Here is a 20,805-nt window from a genome sequence, read left to right as displayed (position 1 = left end):
AACATGAAAAAAAACAAGGTTTTCAATTATCTTCATCAATAGTAAAGCACCGACATTGATTGTACTTTCAACCATTATTTTTTGCTATTTACTTACAAATTCCAAACAAACTGACTTTAAATGAAGTCGCCATTAAGTCACCATAAATTTTAAGTATCATTGCAGGTTCTAAAAATACAAATATTCTGTGTATTATAAAAATAGAGCAGATGTATATAAACAAGGAATTGAATAATATTTTAGTAAAAAGACATCATTTTCCCAATGCAAAAATATACATTTCATTACATATGCTCAATATAAATCATTTATTTAAATAAATGAATATGTAAATTACTTGAATTAATGACGTCTTATCACCACACGATACGTTGCACAACCATTTCACATACATGTTCTCTAAGATGTTTGTAAAAAGTGTCAAAAGTTATCTCATCAAATTATAACAGTATGAGACCCCCCACATAGACTCTTGTTTTAAACATTTTTTTGGAAGGTGAAATATACTATACATTTCGAAATGTGGGTTGTACTTCACCATAACAATAAGCTGGCAGTAAAATAAGGGGAGTTCATTCTAGTTAATAACGACATAAATTTAACATTTAAATTTCAGTTTTATCAGAGATAGTTTTTTTAAGTATAAAGGACCAGGACATAAATTGAATGGCATGTGTCTTTCACAAAATTATTTATACCGTATAATAGTTTGCAAATATATATTTCAAACAGCAAGACAAGCACGCATAATTAACTGCTAGTTAAATGATAAGGAGAAAACCTATGAAAATGTATTCATATATTGTCAATGTTTGTTGCCTTAGATATCATCAATTTAAGGCTTTTGAATAACTTGGCATGTAAGTTCTCAAATTAGGCTCGGTTATGTACCTGTGTAAAGTAAATATCTGAATACAGATGCATATATCCGAATACTAATGCAATATATAGACATGAATCTTCTATTGTCTGCATCACTAACATTGCAATAAAAAATAAAAAATTCTCTGCCAAAAAGCAACAATGAACCCTTTTTTTGGTTTGGTCATCAACATTACAATACAAAGAGCAGATCAAAAATAAAATAATCTTACATTTAAAAAACATTCTGAGTAAATATGCCGGTTAATAAAAATAGCACATTTCAGGTCTAAATTCTGGATAAATATGATGTGTAATAAAAACTCCTTCTTTCAGGTCTTCATACTGTTGTCTCCAAAATCGTGTATCAATCGCCATGGTTAGGCTTTGTGAGTCATTTTACCAACTTCCTCTGCGTCGCAGTCTTGATTATCAAGGATAGTCTCCACCTCAACCAGCTTGTAGGGAAGATGCTCATTGTGACAAGCCTCATGATCTTTACAGGCTTCCACTATCTGTGAACAAAGAATGCATATAAAAAAAACATAAGTCAAATTTACCAAATCAAACGATATTCATTTCTGCCATCAGCACAATGCAAGTGCCCTGGCTTGACTTTCATAAGTAGGCCACACAGAGCCTTAAATAATCCGATTAATAAAAACATTTGCCTCTGAGAATGAAGACACCCTCGATTTCTAAAACACAAACATATGGACAACAAACTCACCATGTCTAAATAGTGTATGAAAAGTTTCGCTAAAGCGGTATTTTTTTAAACAGTACATGAAAAGATAAGCTTCAACAAGATATTTTTCGTGAATAATATGGAAAATTTTGAAGGTTTGCAAGTTTCGACCAGCTAAATTTCAAATAAATAAAAAAAAATGGGGGGGGGGAGTTGAAATTCTCTTATATCACACACACACACACCCACACCCATACTTGTTTCACATGACTAGTGTGGACTTTCCATTGCTTTCGTGTAGTTAAGAAAAACCAGTGAAAAAACTCATTTTTCTCAAACTGTGAAAACTCTTTCAACCCAATTTTTTTTCTATGATTCCCTTTAGTGTTTCTCTTCATTCTGCTACAGATAAACCTAACCCAAAAATGCCTCTAAACCTGTTTTCCAGAAATGGGGAAACACTGTGTGGACGTGGGGTAAGTCCACACAACGTCGGTGCTACCTACATTATGTGGACGTCTTTTGTTCGGAAGTCCACACTGCGTATGTAAGACAAGCTCACCCCCACAAACAAGTGTGTATTTGCCTGCAATCGGGGACCCCCTATTTTCCCTCTTTTGTTTGAACTTTTTAGGAAGACCTTGTAATCGTTTTGTACACGATTCTAAATTGGGAACCTTTCGGGAATTGGAAACCCTTTTGTCCTCCACTGTTCAACGTCCCCTATTGAATGCAGAAACAAACTCACATACATTTTATTTTCTGTCACAGCATATTAAAATTACTTCACCTTAGGCCCAAAAAAAGTCTCCGGTTTCTGGTATGAGTGCGCGTCGCAGTAGCCATGCGCGTCGGCAAAATGAAAAAGTTTTTTTTTCAATAAAAGATGATGTCTCAAAACCGCCAAACTCACTGGTTTAACTGGAATTCTGCTGCTGCACAATTTTAACGTGTTTTTAGATGGGGTTATGATCGAGAATAAGCTTTATGTGGCCTCTCTGGACTCCCATATATTTGCACTAAGTTTAGTCGGGCACCATTTGCAGTCATAAGCCGACATTTGAAGCCAAAAAAAAAAAAACCAGGTAAAAAAAAAAAAGCCGCGTCGCCGCACCACTTTTGGGGCAAGCTCCATACCAGAAACCGGAGACTTTTTTTTGGCCTTAACGACGGAATTCAGACAAGTGACAATACTGAGGACTAAACACATTTTGGAATTTCCTCCCTAAAAACTAAAACAAAAATTCCAGCCACATTTTCAACAAAATCACATTCTTTCTTGAATAGCAAAATACCTGTTCTCATATCATCAGCTAGTTGTTTCTGCTGGTTGCCGATATCTTCTATTGGCAAGTCTGCCACTTTCTGCGATCGCTTGTGCTTCTTGTACAGGACCGCAGCTAGCAACACAACCAACAACAGCACACAAGCACTGACTGAGCATACAAGTGGTATAAGTAGAGAAGGTTCGCTGTTGTAGGAGTACTGGAAGTAACCAATGTTGAAGGATAGTGTGTTTCCATGAATCACCTGGTTGAAATTTACAGACAAAAATAAAGGAAGAGTTTGGACAGTGGTGTCAAATAACCTCAATAGTAAGAATAAGGCTTACTAGTTATCCCAATTGCCTGATCATCATTGCCTGATTATGGCATAAATTTCATGGAAATGGCCCTTGATTGCCCATCCCTTTCTATGCCTCATGTGGAAGAGTGGAAGGGGAATGGGGTGTAAAGGACCCCCATGTCAGCGCCATTGACCACAACTGACCATGAGATGCTGCTGCCTTTTCGACGCAAAGCTGCTACTATCAATCACATTAACTACCTCTCCTCTCACAGGTATCCAATTTACCCCTGGGCGGGCAGAAGCAATGACTGACAAAGTGCCTTGCCCAAGGACACACACACCTCAACCCCAGGCTGGACTCGAACCAGCAACCTGCAGAATTACTAACAGGCTACTTTACGAGTTCGATGCTCCAGACCATGCATGGGGTCGAGGCGCTAGCGCTCCAGATAACTGAAGAGCAGTGGACGGCATAGTCTTCTTAAATAAGTTACGTAATTATATTACAGTATTGTTAAATGAGTTACATGATGAGTGTATGTTACTGTCCTCATGTTTGTGTACAAACCAGTTTGTGAGCCCTCACCCAATTGGGGTGTGCACCTCTTTATTTGGTGTAGTTTTGGTGTACATGTGGTGTACACCAATTGTGCACCAGCTTTACGCAAATGATGTGACTACACCAAACATACACCCAAAAATCTTAGCCATAATGTACAAACACCAAAAGTACACCACATTTAGTTGGTTCTCAAAGCAAGGCACCAAATATAAACCACATTTTGTTAGTTCTTTGAACACTGCACCAAACATGCACCAGATAAAGTTGGTTGTCAAGCATGGCACCAAATGTACACCACGTTTTGGTTAGTTCTTTGGATATTTGGCAGTTGACCTATGACCTTACATTCCATTCACACAACTCCCCTGCAGAGTGCGGGAGATTTGAATTCAGTCAGTTAAGGTTTGGAAGTCAAGTCATATATAAAGAACAGTTGGCTTTGTGTGCCCTAATGCTGGTGAAGCCACAGTGCAAACTGTTAATTCAAATGGTTTTTGACGACTTTAGGCTGGATGATTGGAATTGTGATGGACTAGATTACAGCAATGCTTCAAGTAAACAACAGTCTTTCAACTTTTGTGTCAGGGTATGAATTTGAACATTACCCAAACAACAGGTAGACCCTTCGTTGTATTCATGCCTAGGTAATCACCAGCAGCTGGCGCCTCTTCAGGTAATTTGCATGACAGAGCACCCGCACCCACAATCACAGCTGTACACAGGGACTTCCCGACGTAGACCGTTACCTCTTCATTTGTTATCGCTTGATTCAGTCTCGCTCCCTGAGTGGAAATGTATACAATATTAATTGATTTATATTGATCTGTAAAACTCCAGCATCATGCACATGAGGTTAGAAGCACACTTTCACAAAATGCAACTGACCTTAATAGTCAGATCAGGCCCTGCTTGCTGCTCAATGCCATCCCTATTTCCATACGCAGGATCATTGAAGGGATAGTATTCAGGATTCTGGAAGTACTCCAGAGGTGTACAGCCATCATTTTGGTCGACAGAGCACCAGGTTCGGAGGGCTTCCACGGCATCCATGATAAACCCAGTGGTTACGTTCACGCTGGTGTCCGCATCCAGGACTAGATTTGGAATATTGATTTCTGGTGAAGTGCAGATCATTTTGTCATCACTTGTCACGCTACAGTTCTGAAATCAAGTACACATTTGTTTTATAAAATTAATCTCGCTGTGATACATTTTTCTGCCAGTGTCAGAAATAGTACTCAGGAAATGTAATTCTACACAAAATAAATTGACACATCTAAACACTGCAAATTTCACTTTAGTACATTATGAGTTGTAATTTTCCATCAAGCAAACTTCACATTTGGGTTTGTATTTTTTATACATCAGTTGCTTACCCCGACAAACTCCTGTTCATTATCCCCGTAAGTGATGACTATCTGCGGTTGTTGAATGATTGAGAAGCCAGATCCGTTGACTGTCAGCTCTCGACCACCACTGATTCGATTCATTCCAGATATAAGAAATTTTAATGACTGAATAATTATAAATCAGACTGGAAATCTTTCACTTCCTTAAGAATAAATACAATAAACAAAGCACAAGCACAAGCACAAACGTATGGCAAATTTAATTAATTCTTCTCTTTTTTGATTTGCTTTGAGGTGAAAATGGAAATAAACTGAAACTTACGCTAAGACACTGGTAGATGGATTGATTTCCTCCACATCTGGATCCACGGTGTATGTATAGTTGGCCGTTGAGAATCTTTCTGCTTCATCAAGTGAGACATTCACTATCCAAGAACCGATTTTGTCAGTACGGGATGTGATACAGATTATACTGTCATCAGTGACTCTCGCTCTGTATCAAGCAGTGGGGAAAGTGTAATGTTTATAACCTTTAAAACTCTCCGTGCAAAGAAAACCAAATGTCAAACGAGCCGTATGCTTAAGTGTTGGAATCAAGACATAATGAAGGCCAAAGACGGTATGTCTTTGGAAAGACGAAATTTGGGATCTTGTTCAAGTAAAACAACAACACTCGTCAGTCAAAAATTGGAAATAGAGCTCCCGAATTAGTCCCTTCTTAAGCTAAAGATGTTATCTAAAAATTTGTCTAAGCCCCACCATTATTTTAGCCGTCAGATTCCTTTGAAAAAGTCCACTTACTTGTGCAAGTTGGTCAAGGAAAAATGAGAAAAATCACAGATACGGCTGAAGTATGGGTTTTACTCGCCTGTCAACAACACACGGTATATCATCTATAAACACTTCAATGTTCCTCCAAGCATCCAGAGATTGGCCGGAGATTGTCAGCCTAGTGCCACCAGATTGTGGACCCATCTTGGGATTGATGTCATCGATCATTGGATTCTGGGAGTCAACAAATTGTCGAAAAATGGTGTTTAAGGCCTCAAATGTCAAGTCTACCACACAGGAAAACAGATATTTTTTTTTTTTAGTTCTGGTAATGAAACCAAGGATTCCTCAAAAGTGCCCTAAGCACTGTAGCTCAAAAGCCTGAAGAAACCTGAAGAGAGAAAATAATGAGAAGAAATTACAGTATTAGAAGTGGGAGGAAAAGCCCAGAGGAATATTCTGAGGAAAACCAACGGAATCAGGTAGGGCCTGAAAACTCAATCCACATATTGGCCCAGGCAGGATTCGAACCCTGGTCACAGCGGTGGAAGGCGTGGAAAGTACCGCTACGCCAACCTGACTCCCCAAGACAATAGACTCCCCCTTGCCAAATCAGCTGGTTCAATGAACTTTGCAGCCGGGCTACACCCAGGCCGTGTCAACAAACTTTCGACCAGACCTCCTGCCAAGTCTCATTGAAACAGCAACAAAGACCTGTAACTTGACACAGTTATCTCCCTTCATAACTGCATACCACAGCCGCCAGTCAATTATCTTTCCAGCGCACTGTCTGGCAACTGTCTGGACGCTGTCTGGCACGTGGCTTTTTGTTGTATTGCTATGAATAGGACCTTGCGTAGTGCAGGAAAGTACCTGCTGCCCAAAGGGCAGCAGTTGACGAGTTGTTGCAAAGTTTTTTTGTAAACGCTGCGCAGGGTTAAGGCCCGTGAAATTTTAAAGTCAGACCGCCTTGCTTTTTTTAATCAAACTGTGAAAAGCAAAATCTCTGAACATGCATGAGCCCAAATATGCTTATTATTTTAAGTCCTTATTTGTCTCAGACTGGTAAAAAATATGACTTTGTGAGGCAAAATCTGGCAACTGTGAAGAAGAAGTCGAGTCATATTATTTTACCTTGTATTCAAAGGTCACGTTTCCCTGGCTAGTCTGCATCGATCCATCTCTGCCAGTAATTCTCATTTGCAGGGATGGTGGTGTCACATCGCGTCGCCTGCGTGTTGCAGTCTCTCCTAGCGTACGACAGCTGACACTGCATTTAATATTCAAGGACCAAAATATGAGTGTGATGGGTTTGGAAATGAACTAGAAACTAGGGGAAGCCTTCTATACCTGATATTTGGTGCATTCCATTCCAGCAAACATTTGGAACATTGGCAAGCTTTCCTGCACAGCTGATGGGAGATTGCTGGCAACTTTGATGACAGCAGTATCAATTTACCATACGAAGTTTTGAAGCCTACCATAGTTTACTACGTTAAACAGCTTTGATTTCAAATCATTAAATATGGACAAGTTTCCATTCATCTGCGGGTCAAATTATCAAACGATTCCTTGATTTTACTTTAAGTTAAGGTTTGGTTGGTAAAATGTATCTTAAATTAATTTGGTGTCACGCTACAATTTTGAAACCTTGCAAAGGAAATATCCTCTCATATTACAAGGTTCGTCTTAAACAACGTCCAAGAAGAAGACAGCTAACTCTAGCAACACCAGGTACTTTTGCTTCTATCTTTTTGATTCCCCAAGCTTCTCTCAAGCACTGATGATGGTTTCTTCAAGACACTAATTACCTGTTTCCAGTGCTGTACTGGTACTCATCCAAAGCACAATTTTGGCCTCCGACTTTCACTTCTAGGATGTCACTGTATTGCAGTCCTATGTCAGTCCCAGACACAGTCAGTAGAGTGTTCCCTTCGGTGGGTCCAAATAGCGGATACACCTACAGAAATTGACACAAAAGAGAAAACAAAATCACTGAACATCTCAATCGCACCCCAACCAAAAAAAACCCAAAACGTTCTTCCCAGCTCTTGTACAGCAATCTCGTACAGCAAAGAACAGTGCTAATCAAACTAAGGTTTTAGGTTCACCGTTACAATTTAAGTGTTATGCGTACATGTATCTCTGTATTATGCAAAACGCTCTCAATTATTTGCTTATTCTCATGGAGTCTTTTCATGCTATGCATTAAGAACTCATGGCCGAAATTCCATTGCATTTACCAGTAAGATCATTATGACTGCACCCAGTCCAAAAGATTTCTGAGAATTGAGGAGTTAAAACTCTATTAATTAGCTGTACTCATATTTCCCACCAGGCAATGTCAATTGCATATTGATTTCCACTGGTCCACAGACGTACCTGTTTCAGTATAGGATCAGGGCAGTTGATGGTATTATTCCGAGTGACCTTCTCATCAGCTGTCATGCACACAGTGCTCTCGATCACCCCACAGGTATCCCCACACCACATGCATCCCAGCTCAGCACGGGTAGTTTCGTTAGAAATGCAACGGCTACAGTCAGGACGCAAGACCTCACACTTGTACAGCGTCACTATTTAAGAAACACAACAACAAAGGTCCGGAGATAAAACCCACTGCGGTTCTCAAACAACAATTCAATCTCAAAATCGAGAATTGTAAACTATGTACGTTAGGCCCATGTGTTTCCTTACCGATCTAGGCTTCGATCAGACTGTGCATGTATTTCGGATGGGTTATCAGTTCAAACAAATGAGATTGGGGTTCAGTAATGTACCATGGATCATTTATAAATCAAGATCACTGATAGGTCGCATGTTGACCCTCTGAACTCTGACCTGTGAAATTATATCTGTCATCCAGGGTGTGCATGACATTATCGCTGTCTGTCCACTGTAGTGTCAGAAATGCATTCAATTCTTGATCAGCGGCTGTGTAAGCGTACTGCAGTGGTAAACAACGGAAAAAAAATATAAAGAGTTTCATCAATATGGCAAATGTATATATGACATTCGTTAGAAGATTAACTAACAAGAAAAATGTTAAAGACCATGAAGATATTATATAAAAAAAGAAATAAAGTCTGACTCAGTGAAGCCAGCTAGTAGAGCACAAATAAAAGTCATGTTTGCGTGTCTCCTACAAATGTGTTTCTTTCAGAAAGACACTGTTAGTATCCAAACATCAAGCCCTAGCTCCTGTTTTTAACTGAAGCGGGTCTCTTAAGATTCATTATATGGTTTGAGCCAGAGCACAAGTCAAGTCTGTGCTTGATCCACTTGACCGGTGCAGACCTCGTAAAACCTTTCGTTTTCATGTAACTGACTGGGAAATAGAATACAACTTGGCTACAACACTGTGCTCAAGATAAATGAGAGAGAGCAAAACTTCTTCACCGCTTTCATGCCACAGGTCAAAGTTGAATGAACACGAGTTGCAGCTACACTCTGGGTAGATCCCTCTACATCCAGGCTGCACTGAAAACTCTGCAAGAAACAAAATACAACACAATGATTCCTTCACGAGCTTGATTTCAAGGCTGAAAATCTATTTCTCTATCTTAAGTAATGCACAATATTGTAGGAATAAGTCCCTGGTGTTTTCATTTTTAGGTTTTGTATTGCGCTTCTTAGCACTTAATTATCAGTTTTTGCAGCTTTTTTCATTTCACGTCTGTAAGCAGTATGTAAAGAAAAAAGCATGTATTTTTAGAAGAAGCATAATTTGCTTAAAATCTTGATACCATGATAGAAATGTCCACCATTACATAAATGTCCACGTGCTTTTTCAGCTAAAAGTAAGCAAATCGTTTTCGCTATGTAGTAGGCACAACTTTCTTCATAACCTTACAGCTTTAGCAACAAATAGGTACCACGTGTCTTGGTAATCATTTGCTTTATGTTTACAGAAGTTTCTCTTTGTTGACCGAGTTGTACTTACCTCTGCTGCATCTGGAGGGTTGTCAACAGCCACAACAATCTGCCTATTGATGTCATTAGGGACCAGCACTTCACCACGTTGGGGTTGGAGCTGAGGCTTGCATGAGTCTGGTCCTTGCATTGCAGTTCCTCGACTCTGGCGAAATCACAAGAAAATATATGTCTTGGAAAGGTGGTGGCTTTTAGAACCTTACACTGAATTTACGATGGTCCAGGAACGACACTTTAATGTTGACCTTTTCAATATGAACCTTGTATTTTCTTAACACTTAACATACGTACCTCTATGATCGATACAGATATTTGATCAAATTGGACAGAACCAACTTTTGGAGAATATTATCGGAAGACTTCATCATTATGCTTGTTTATTGTACGTAAAGCTTGTCTTTAAACTACATTTGAACATGCTAAGAATAGCCTATGTGAGAAAACGGAAGAAAATAGACAAATGTATATTATGATGACTGCATCTTGTGTAGTGGCTTCAGACTTTCTGCATTGAGAGCGTTTTGGGATCCTTGGTTGCATTCCCACAAAATGAAATTATATTACCAATAGTTATTGATGATATCAAATAGCTAAAACAACTTTACCACATGTTCATTCTATTTTACAATAACCTGGACTTACATATTGTCCTGTTACGATGATCTCATTCGGATTGGAGCACGTGGAGTTGTCATGTGTACATGTGTTTTCAAACAAACACCAATTACAGGCCCAGCGACTACCAACACAGGACACACAGCTGAAAAAGAAACCCCAAAAATGACAAAAAAATCTTGTTTACGTCATTGTTCTACCAGATATGGTGTTCCAAAATATTGTGACGGAGATAATCAAAAATGCAGGGACACGGTCGTTTTGTTTTTCATCCTTAAAAGCTCATACTTCCTGCAATTAATTGATGCAACTTTTAATTTCACACTTGAAGGAGACTAATATTACTTGACTTTTAGTGGTTTAATCAACCTTTTCAGTTGTTTACTTAAATCATGGTACATGGGGACATTTTGAGGAATACCGTGGGACATGCGTGTTGAGTGGTTTTTCAGGGGGTATTGCAAAGAATGAGCATCTTGTCTATTATTTTAAAGAGTTTGTAACACTGCATATCATCAGAATCATGTTAAAGTTAACTTTTACCGCTTGATAATCAAATTTTCATACTAATTTTTTTCGACTGATAGTGCCTGAAAGTGGCGGGACATGAAAGTAGACACTCACTGAAGAATGACCAGTATGTACAACATAAATACTTACCTTTTGTGGGTGTCACACTCGTAGAAGCTGAAGTCGATATGGACAAAGTCCACACCTGTCTCTGAAGACATGACGCTCAGTGTAACTGTCACATAGTCTTCTGAATGACCAAGAAAGCAAATAAAATGCAATACATGGTGTAATGATGAGTAAATTATGAAAGCGTGCATTGTGAAGTCAACAATGGCAATAAGTTTACAGCTGCACCGTGTGCGTTTAACTTGCCTCCACTTGGTATTGCAGGTATGTTGTTTGCTGGTGGTGTCCTGCAATCGAAGCTATCTCCATTGTAGTTGGTTGCTTGGCTGCTGAACTGATCACCAAACCTACACACATAATGCTCGCCATCAAGCAGATCTGGTAACTGCTGCACTGTCAACATTATCTATGTGTTCAAAGCGAAGAGATACAACTAAGCCAGAAACAGGAACTTTGGAGCAGGTTTTAACGTGCACCTGTAGCTATAACCACAGTTCATCTGAATCTGATCGAATGCTGGTTAGTCAACGATGGTTGGACAAATCTAGTCGACTGCAACCAAATGAGTTTGGTAGCATCAGTGGTATCAGTGGTAAAAACAGCTGCATGCATCACAATGCAAAGCAGGGAACCATGTACCAGAAATGTTATGATAACTTATTTACCACTGTTTAACTAAAGAGTACGGAAGCGTTAAAGGGCCAAAATACAAACTAAAAAAAAAATTAAAATAACTCATATTTATGACTTAGTATTAAAATAATGACTTAGTATTAAGTCAAAATTATGATATATATCTCATAATTACGACTTAGTAATTGTTAAATCATAGTCATGACTATTATCTCATGTTTATGACTTATTATTAAGTCATAGTTATGATTTATATTTGATAACAATGACTTAATAATAAGTCATAATTATGAGATATAAGTCATAATTATGACTTATTTTTTTTTTTGTATTATGTCCTTTTAACGCTTCCGTAAGAGAGGCATGTGTAAATTACATCACAAACCAACAACTAGTCAATGATGGCCCTTGTTGCAACTGGTTAAGAATCACTTCCATTGGTCTGTGCTTTGCTTTCAGAGAAGCAGTAGGATTCCGAGTAGGATTCTACTTCAGCGGGACAAAAATATAGCCCTGATACCATATAAAGTTGGGGAAATTAGAACAGGAAAATTTCTCAACGGATTCGGTGACTGTACCTGCTGATCAGTCAGCATGAATGGCAGGCTGTTATGGGGAATGACTTGACTGATTTCAATGCACTGTGCATCGTTGTAGGCCAACCAACGAGTCGACACATCCTGAAGTCGACAGTCATGGTATCGGGTGCACCTTGATGGAATGGGATCAAACAAAATAAGGTGTTACTGTTTTATTTCAGGATTTTAAACATTTCCAGTGCATCACCAGTGTACTGTTGATCTAAAGAAAAAGTAAACAATTGCAACTTCCGGAAAAAAAGTTGTTGAAGATTATCCCCAAGCGACAGCATCATCTGTAGTGGGCAGAAAGGGTAAATATTTGGGGGAATTGTGCCTCTGATGACACTAACATGGCATTTGGCACACAATCAGAGAATATCTTTAGAAATTTGGCTATAAGCCATTACAGGTAGAATAACAAGCAATTTTCAAAATTTTCAAATTGGCTGCCATTGCTTGTTATTTTACCTATACTTTTTTTAAAGGACAAATCTGCGATGACACTATAGCCAAATATCTTTCTCACGACATACATGTACTCTGACTGTGTGCCCAATGACATGCTTTTGTCATCGAAGGCACGATCTTATCACCTAGGGCCTATCAGGCCTAGACATTGAGACCCCCTTTGTGTGTACGTACTTTTTGGACGGCCCCTACACATGAGAATGGCATATGCATACCATTCATTAACAGATAACATTTCTTGAATGACTAATACAGGGTGTGTCAAAAAAAGGGAAACCTAGATGTAAATGTAACTTAATCTAATAACTATTTTCAAATAAGTTAAAGATCATGTGAAACACCAATGTGTCCTCTTTCCAATAATACCTTGATTGTGTGTCTGTGGCCACGGATTACTAAGCATTCTTTGTTACTTTGTCAAGGGTCAAAACCTGTACTGGGTTTGTGCAAAAGGGTCAGCCTAATAACTGGTACTCTGGGCATATGGAACTTCTTAATTTCTAGAAAGAAGACTTCCTTTTCTTTAAAATAAGTTATTGAATTTTGACACAGTAATTTACCCACTCTCATTGTTGAAGTAACCCCTCATGGCCACATGCCTTCAACATGACCACCACCCCTTTCCATTCATAGCTCTGCACAACGTCGCATATCAAACCAGCCAGCAGTCTTAGCCAGGTAAAACTTGGCTCAGTGCAGGTTTTGACTCATGACAGAATGAATGCTCAGTCATCCGTGGCCACAGACACATTATAAAGGTATCATTGGAAAGAGGACGCATTGGTGATCAGATACACGGTACCCTAGTGGAGACATGACATTGTGTATAATAGCGAACAAAATATTTCTACAGGTGCACAGGTCTCCACAAGGTTATCACGAAATAGAAATATGGATCTTACTCAAAAACTAGGAACTTCCAAGGTGTGTTGATCCGCCGCAAATTGAAGTATTTTATGTAAGGAAATAATTTATGTTAAAATAGGAGCATTTTGAAATTATTTTTTCAAACTCAAAATTTTAGTGCACGAGAACAAAGAAATGATTCCACAAGGATACACATATCGTGTGTGTGTGTTTCAAATGATCTGCACTTATTTGAAAGTATGTATTAGAGTTTTTATAATTTACATTATGCATCTGGGGATTTTTTTGGACACACCATGTAATAAGGCAACATACATGTAGCTATACAACTAAGAGAAACATCGCCTGAGACTAACCTTCTTTCCAGAGTGCACCATCCACAGCATGGGTCTCCATCATTCCCTGCATCAGTCCCGATACACGTCTCACAGGTTGTGTACCGACCACAATTCTCAACACGCATCTTGATCAGCTTAAGGCAGCATAAAAAAAAGGAAACACACATTAAAGTTTTCTGAAATAGATAAAGATTTGCTCTTCTCAAATTTGGGGCGAAAAGCTTTCGATAACTAAATCCCAATGGTCTTATGATCGTTCCCCGTGCTTTTTTCAAGTTTCATTCTGAAAAATTGATTCCTTTTCTAAATTGCTAGTTTTCTAGCAGTACAAGAGTTATTCATTTTTGAATGAGACATTGACCAAAACAAAATCGGCCTATGTTTAGTTATTACTTTACAATTTGTAATTGTAGGCTGCTCAACAATTCTGTTTTCGCTGGGTAGGTTGGTTCACGCCCCACAATCAGTATTGATAATTTACGGACCGGGAACCGGCTGCTCGCGCCTGTTTGTGCCCAAACAAACGTTTATTCAAAGGGTGGCAGACGTCAAAATGAAAAAGAAAAATAAGAGAGTTGCAAATTTATTCAAAGAGAAAAAAACAAAAATTTGTCTAGGAGCACAGGGAAGAGTGGGAACGCAACTATAATAGTGGTGTGGCATAGCCCCAATATGCTAATGGATTGTGCATATTGTGATAAAAGCATGAAACTTCGCATGTGTGTTCTTTATGCCATGAAGAACATTTTTAGATATAGAGCCTTTCATATTGGACCTCTGGTGACATTTGATAGGTCAATGAAACATATACTCTATTCATAACTGTTGTTTTTTAAAAATTCACTTTCCTATGACCAATGTCTACATCATAGGTCTTCATACAATGAAAATATTGATCAGATGTGGGAAAAACTCATATCTGACCTCTGGTGACCTTTGAGAGGTCGATGACCATTGTAAACCTGTTTATAGCTATTTGTAAGATTTATTCTTTGAACCCCATCTTTTATTCACGATTCATGTCTAAATGAAAGGTGTTAATGCTATAAAGAGAATTTTCATATTTAGGTCATTTCATATTTAACCTATGGTGACCTTACGAGAGGTCATGACCTTTGTAAAACCATAGCCTACATATGGATATTAATAAGATTTACACGATTGTAAATGCCACTCTTTTCATGACCAAAGTCTAAAACTTTACTCTTTGTGCCATGAAAAGAATTTTCAGATGCGGGGACATTTGACATAGTGATACCCTTGAAAAAGTCAATGAACTTTGCATATCTGAGGTGCCGTTATTTATCATATCTATTCGTCAAAACGCCATTTTTTGTGACCCAAGCCTCAATAGTGCCAAAGAACGGTATTGCACCTATTGGTTTACAGTCATGTTATGAATTAAGACCCCACAAACAATTGTGAGGTGACTTTGACCTCATTTCACCTTGTTTTGTTGGCAGACGCAATATAATGAGATTGGAATAGAAATCTGTCGGTCTGTTTTGTAATGGAAAATGTACATGATGTAAAGTAATATTCACTCTTGTGTACTTATTACACCCTGCTGTATCCAGATGGCCTTGGATAACCACGTTTTTAACCGTTTTACCAAGCCCAATTGTCACTGTTACAGAGTGATGCTTGTCCGATGTGCCTGTTATATTCTGTTGCGCCTGCGTCTGCACTTTTAAAAAGGAAAATTGAGATCAGAGGTCATGCAAAAACAATTCTTTTGGGTCTAAGTTCATGACACGATGTAGAATCATTATTAAAATACACTCAATTTGCACTAATTACACTGTGGTGATGAAAAAGTGGCATTTCAAAGATTAAACATGATAAATAACGGCAATTAGAGTGTACAAAGTTTATTGACCTCGCAAAGGTCATCAGAGGTCAAATATGAAATGTCTACATATCTGAAAATTCGTCTCATGGTAAAAATACCCATAATTTAGATATGAGAAATAAAAAAGTGGTGTTTTGAATAGTTAATCCTCTTATTATCTATAAATAGGATACGCAAAGTTAATTACCACTAGAAGGCAATCAGAGGTCAGATATGAAATTCCCTTCATATAAAATTCGCTTCATAGCTAAGCCACTTAACATTATGACTTGGGTCTTGAAAATGTTGGGGTTTAAAGGGTAAATCGCATAAATAACCTTTAAAAGAATTAGTGCAGTTAATACAAGGGTCATTGACCTCTGGAAGGTCATCAGAGGTCAATTGTGAAACTGTCCCGCATTTTGTCGTTATTTACATTGTATGAAGACTATACATAGACTTAGGTCATAGGAAAGTGATGTTTTCAAGAACAATGGGTATAAATAGAGTATTCAAAGGTCATTGACCCCTCAAAGGTCACCAGGGGTCAGATATGAAATGCCTCCATATCTGAAAATTGTTGTCATGGTATGAAGACCTCACATGCCAAGTTTCATGATTTCATTACAAAATGCACAATTCTGTCCCTATCACTACACTACGCCTACACGGGCAGAAGACATCAAGTTCTCCATTACTAAGGATGATTCAAATTGATGCTCAATGTAGAACCCCTCCTCCAACATGTACATGTAATATGCTCCATGCATATCCCTTAGCACATACCTTTTGTTCTGTGAGTACAAACACCTCTTCCTTAGTTTCATTCAACATTGTATCTTTCATAACTGGTTCTCCATCAAGTGTTACATTCTCGTAGATTCTCAATGTGCACCTGGGGAAAAAGACAATCCTTTTCCATAATGGCAACATTTGGATTTTATTGAATTTATGCCCATAAAATAAATACAAATGGAACAGAAACTGATACAAATGGCATCATTGAGTGCAATTGCTGTGAAAGGTGTAGGGAATACATGTATAAGTCAATGACATAAGTGAATTTTCAAATAAGCCACAATTTACCAAAGGATCAAAAATGAATTCAAGGTTTTACTCACAAGCACATTACAATTTACTTGGGGATATTTCAGTTTTTGGGGTTTTTTTAAATATAGGAAGAGATAGATTTGTCTTTCAATCATCACTATTCCCAACCGGAGACTGACTGGTTTACTGCTAGAAAACTTATGCAACAAACAAGGCCATCTTCAGGGTTAGAATTACACATTTACACCTTGTTGCCAAAAAAATTAGAACATATTGTTGACACTTTTATTACCTTCAAAAGTTGCCCTTCTGTTGTTCCGATGAAAGCCACAGTGTGGTTGTATTCAGTGCTGGTGATAATGGACGACGCTAAATGGCCTGGCAGATGTACGACTGATGTGCCAGGAGCTGCAGTTATCCCAGTGGCATATCGGTAATGGTTCCCAGTATTGCAGAGATACGGCTCAGGGCTGACACTTGGCTAGAAAATAAACAGAACTGAATTACCTTTCCATATTTTCTTACACTCACACACATTTGTGCACTCAGTGAAGAAAATTAAAGCTTTGTTTGCTTTATGTAAGCTAGACTCATGTATTTAGAAAAAAACCTTTGCCAATATCAAAATGAAATTTTATATGAATTGTTATCTTCAACAAACTTGACTCCTTGATCCTGTTGAGTTGATCAATGGCAACAACAGTGTGATATTACACCTAACGGCCGGGTCCGTATCGCACACTGTGTATTGCGCTATTCTAATATGAGCACTCCGTTCCTTCTGCATGCACTTGTAATAGAATAACCGCCAAAAAGTTTGTGTACTACGTGCATGTTCCATCGTTACTGGTGTCAAGTTCAGTGTTGTAGTCGAGTCCACAACCTCCGAGGCCGAGGCCAAAGCCGAGGCCAAGGCCGAGGCCACAACCTCTGAGGCCAAGGCCGAGGCCACAACCGCGAGGCCAAGGCCAAGGCCGAGGCCACCACCTCCGAGGCCAAGGCCGAGGCGAGCTATCAAATCACTTAATAAAATATAAATCACTAAAACAAGGCTAAGATTATGTTAGTGTTTTAACATCTTTTTAGTTGAATTCACTGAGTTTTGGAGTGCCTGGCTTACAAATTTACAGCTTGCAATGGGTTTCCTCTTGTAGGGAGTCCGGCGAATTTTATTTTTAAAGAAAGAAATCTCAAGTTTTGTATCACTGAAAGCAAATTACACAACAAAATCGATGGCGTTTGAATCAGGCTCATAGGTATTTGCCCTTTGGAGATACGACCAAAACCAAATTAATGGCCAAATTTTGAGTTTCTATTCTGTAAGATTTACATCATTTACTTTTAGCATGTTTTATAAATCTTATTTTCAAAACCTATCAAAATGCTTAATATCATAGGAATCCCCATTAAATAAACAACAACTTGATTTTTGAATCAGGTTTTTACCACTCATAACCAAAAAGTTACGAACCCCCCCCCCCCCCCCCCCGACCTTCGCACTGTCCAGGCGCGCGCCGAGCAAACACTGCGATGCGACCAGACAATGCCAGACGGCCCGCCGTTACGCACGGGCAGAGCATAGTTCCAATCCCGCTCCACACAACGGGATAAGTGTCCACGCATTATCACTGTTAATACCGCGGTACCAGACAAAGTCTGGCAATGGCCAATCCCGCTCCAAACAACACGGCAACACGGAACATGCGTGCATGATATCACTCAGTTCATCAAAATGACCATGAATTCTCGGATCATCCGATTTGAATCCAATGGCTTCGAAGAATTTTAAGATCATGGCAAGAGGTAGGGAGTCCAGAGGTTTTGGCCGTATATCTGTAACCACGCAAAATTATTCAATTTCAAACCGTGCTTATACATGTAATAAGTATCAACATGGCTCTAAAAATACAAAAAAGTATCCTGGTAACACGAGGAATACTGACTCCTATTATTAGAAATCGGCCTCGAGGCCGGCCTCGAGACCTCCAACACTGTTCAAGTTTGCTTGATATTAATTCGTTATCCCACTCGCGCTTGTGGAACACGAAAATTGTAGTGCATCTTGTGTCCCACTTACCACTCAACGGTGCACTACATTATTCCGTGTTCCTCTCGTGCTTGCAGGATAACTAATATTGCAATAAACCTCAATTAAATAATGTACCTGAGTACCACAGCTTGATGACGTGAATATGCCTATTTTATAGGCATTACCATCCTGAATTCATCCCCTGACAGCCTCGCTGAATGCAGCTTCAATGTCTCTCATCTTGTAAACACACAGTGCAGAGTCAGCCGTGGGAACTGGATTATTACTGGTTCCAGCTTGTTGGTCCCTTGCAAACACAGTATATAACACCTGATCATCTTCATCCAATGGCAATGACTCATTCAAATGTGGGCCTGCTGGTCCAACATGAGCAGCCTGTATCAAACCGAACAGTCCACTGGGTCCTCTACACTCAATGATAATCTCTGTGTAAGAGCGAACATTGTTAGTATTGTGGCAGAGGCGAGTTAGTTTTGAAACGTGAGCACTTAATGGTGCCAAATCTTTCTTTTGGAAAGTGGCAAAGTAGGTGTACCCTTTCCAATTAAACACACTGACATAACTGATGGGAAATGGATTGCTACCATCTGTATAGCCACTTGTGAATTGAACTGCATCTGTCCCAGTATCGGCAAACATGAACCCTGGGCCACTTGGAACCCCGCGTCTTGCAATAGGTTGAATGTCCTGATAGTCTCCCTCAGTAGAATAAGTATTTGCGATATACAGTCTTGGAGGGCTTGGGCTATCCACAATGATACTTGCTGTTGATTTCGTACCAAATGCTACAACTTGGCCTCTCCTGCTTCTTCCATCACCTTCTAGATCATCCAGCCTTCTCAACTGGCACTGATCTGTACTGGGACGCTCAGTGCCACAAGTGATAAGCATACCAGCATGCAACGCCAGAACCTTATTGTAACTCAAGCAAGTGTCTTCCGAGCATGTGCTAACATTAGTGACCTGTTTCAACTCCTTGTTCAGTTTATACAGGTAATTCACTGCGCCGACGTACACGTCTCCCGTTTCTGGGTGCACAGCAAAATGATCCAGCTGAGTTGTCGCTGTTTCCTCGATGGGATTATCAAAGGAGGCTACTTCATAGTCGGCAAGCGTTGCTCTTCCACTCCACTCCATACAAACAGACGGGACTAAGCCACCAATGAGAAGCAGTTGAAATGCCAAGATCAAGATTGGTTTAGCTCTGCCTCTGGTTGCCATGGCTCTTGTCTCCTGATCTGAACTTGATTTAAATCACCAGACAGAGTGAGGATCCGCAGTTCTTGCGTTGAATTCTGTGACATCAATAAAAGAAGCACAAAAGAAAGAACATTTTATTCAACCAAAGTCATCTTTTCCTAAGACTGTTAAAAAAACGATAACTTTGTTTAAGTGGAGGTCTGTATCGGATATAGTAAAGTGGAATAAGATATCTTTTAATCAAAAATCAATAATGTTAAATCCAATCAAGTTCTTCTGTCATGCCCATACACATGTGGATATACACAGACTGACAAGAATGTTTTACAATTAAATGCAAATCCTTTTATTGGCATTGCCAATTAACTTATAATTATAATATCTTCATTCTCACAAATTAATGGCACAAGATACAAAACAGATATAGTAAAAGGTAAACACATCCATTTAAGAATGAAAGACATACAAAGATACAAAGAACCAAAAATTTGGTCAATTGACACAGACGCAATTAATTATTTCAGAGACATCATTGTCATTAAAAACTGCACATTGAGCAACGCCGACTCTAACATTCATCATGTCCCTAAGTACAGAAGGAAACATTTGATTTCACACTTAGCGGTATACAATCAGGCCATGTATTTCGGGAATCCTCCAGTTCAATGAAATTGTTACAAAACACCGAACAAGGATTGCATAATGCCATATTGGCTACAGACTTCAACAAAGACAAATAATTACTAATAAAAGTGAGCTCGTTATTTAAAATTTAGCGTCTAAAAAATCTTGATATATAA

The 20,805-nt window shown here is 38.9% G+C and overlaps 1 pseudogene; it reads right to left on the bottom strand.

Annotated features, from left to right (window-relative positions):
• Window positions 1-289: 289 nt before the first annotated feature.
• LOC119732448 lies at window positions 290-20,097 on the bottom strand (annotated as a pseudogene).
• Window positions 20,098-20,805: the final 708 nt, after the last annotated feature.

The sequence above is a fragment of the Patiria miniata genome, unplaced genomic scaffold (genome assembly GCF_015706575.1).
Source record: "Patiria miniata isolate m_02_andy unplaced genomic scaffold, ASM1570657v1 HiC_scaffold_24, whole genome shotgun sequence".
NCBI lineage: Eukaryota > Metazoa > Echinodermata > Asteroidea > Valvatida > Asterinidae > Patiria > Patiria miniata.
Note: the sequence above shows the minus strand (reverse complement) of the source record. Positions and strands in the feature narration are given on the sequence as shown.